A 2,207-nucleotide genomic window follows, 5' to 3' on the forward strand; every position below is an offset into this window, starting at 1 on the left:
ATTTATTATATCGATATTTCATGCATTTAAAAATACAATTCAAGTTATATTAACTTAACATAAAATTTTCAGATTTTTTGGTTTATCCAATAAGTAAAGTTTATTCTTTAAAATCACTCTTATTCTGCTATCTGACAGTTCCGACCCTTCTTTACTAAAGATTAATTATCTCATTGTACAGGATTTGGATGATGTTCTTGTTTGTTTCTATTGAAAATAGACTCATTCAGGATTTTAAACATATAACTTTAAGAACCTAATTATTTTTATCTAATTTTTTATAATTTTCCAAAGTCAGAACAGGGGAACCCAAAATCATTCTGACCTTATCTCACTAAATTTATTATATCTCACAATTTATGATTCCATTGCTTACACCGTTTCTTATATAAGAAACTAGACTCAATAAGATTTAATTAAATATTTTGTTCATCCTCTAATTCGGTTTCCACAATTTATGTTGATTTTTCAAAGTTAGCCTACTGCTGCCGTCTAGAACTGTTTTAGTGCAAGATATTAATTACCATGTTTATAACACCCTTATTTTCTTTCTCTACACTGTTTCTCATCACTTTCTCTTATTTTCTCTTCACTAACATATCAAGAACATAGGACCATATGTAAGGAAACTCTACATTAACATCAATCCCATGCTTTTTCAATAATATCAAACTTAAAAATATATTGAAATCATGATGTTCTTACCTTGTCTATTGATTTCAATCTTCATCTTGATTTTCTCTCTCCTTCAACTTCCATTTCTTGAATCCAACTTGATTTCTAACTTCTCATAATCTCCTTAACATTTTTCTCTCTTGGTAGCTATGGAAATTCTTTTGATTTTTGGGTGAAAATGGTGAATTTTTGGTAGAAGGACCAAATTGTAAAGAAATGAAAACATCTTTTCTTTTTTCTTCTTCTCACGTTGGTTTTGCATGGGAAAGATGATGAAGTGTGTATTTTTTTTTCCACACACACACACAATCATATATATATATATATACTAAATAAAATAATAAAATATCTTATTAAAATATCTTATTAAAATATTAAATAAATAATAATTATCTAATTAAATAATTATAAAATATCACCAACATATCATTACTTTCTAGATTTCTCTCTCTTCCAATTGACTATTTTTCCCTTTGTGATCTTTTAAAATTCCATTCTTGCGTCATCACTTAATTTGGTAAAATTGTAATTTAGTCCCTCATAATTCTTCACTTATTCAATTTGGTCCTAATTAATCAATTTTCCTTGGTTTCTAGATCATTCCACCCTAGAAATATTTGTACTATTAGTCCTTCAATTTTTTCATATTTACACTTTAATCCCTCGAATTTTAAGTATTTATTCTTGGGCGACGAAACTTTTCTCACTTTTACAATTTAGTCCTTCTTGAATCAATATGTCATAATATACTTCCCAGCGACATAACTCAATTTTCCTTTTCTTGTCACTTTATTTCCTTATTTTACTATATTAAGGATAATATCTTACTGTAGAAATTTTCAGGGTGTTACATTTTACTGCTAATGCTAGATTTTTCAGTAATATGAAAATTTGAAAATGCCACTTGCATAAGGGCTATAAAAGGGGTCTCGAATCTCCCCCCATCAAAGCATATATCTTTCTTGCATCCTCCTATTTTTCTAAACTTGAAATATTGATCGACAATGGGTTCCTTGGGTTATAGGCATCATGCAATATGCATTCATTTCCCTCCTCAAGGCTATACCAATCCCATGCTAAAGCTAGACAAAAATACTTCACCAAAAGGGCTTTTATATCACGTTTTTCAACACCGAGTTTAACCACAAACATCTACTTTTTGAAGTCGAAATATTTTTTTGAAATAGACTTTTTATAAAAAAAAACAAAAATGGGAGTCGCCACCAAGTTTTTTTTATGAGGTGTGATCAGGTCACCTCGTAATTTAATCGTTTTAATAAACGGTTTGATTTGCTAAAACAATGATTTTTCGTCTATAAACTTTGAGAAATGAGTTTGGGAGTCAATTACGCACGAGGAAGGATTAGCACCCTCGTAATGCCCAAAATTGGTACCTAGTTGATTAATTAATGTCTTAGTGTCGAAAGTTGAAAACTTGAAAAGAGTTTAAAGTACGATCCCTCTTTGTGTTAATGTTATTTTTACTTAAAAGTTGCTTGGATAAATCGAAACGTATGTTAAAGACCCTCTCA

The sequence above is a fragment of the Gossypium hirsutum genome, chromosome A05 (genome assembly GCF_007990345.1).
Source record: "Gossypium hirsutum isolate 1008001.06 chromosome A05, Gossypium_hirsutum_v2.1, whole genome shotgun sequence".
Lineage (NCBI taxonomy): Eukaryota > Viridiplantae > Streptophyta > Magnoliopsida > Malvales > Malvaceae > Gossypium > Gossypium hirsutum.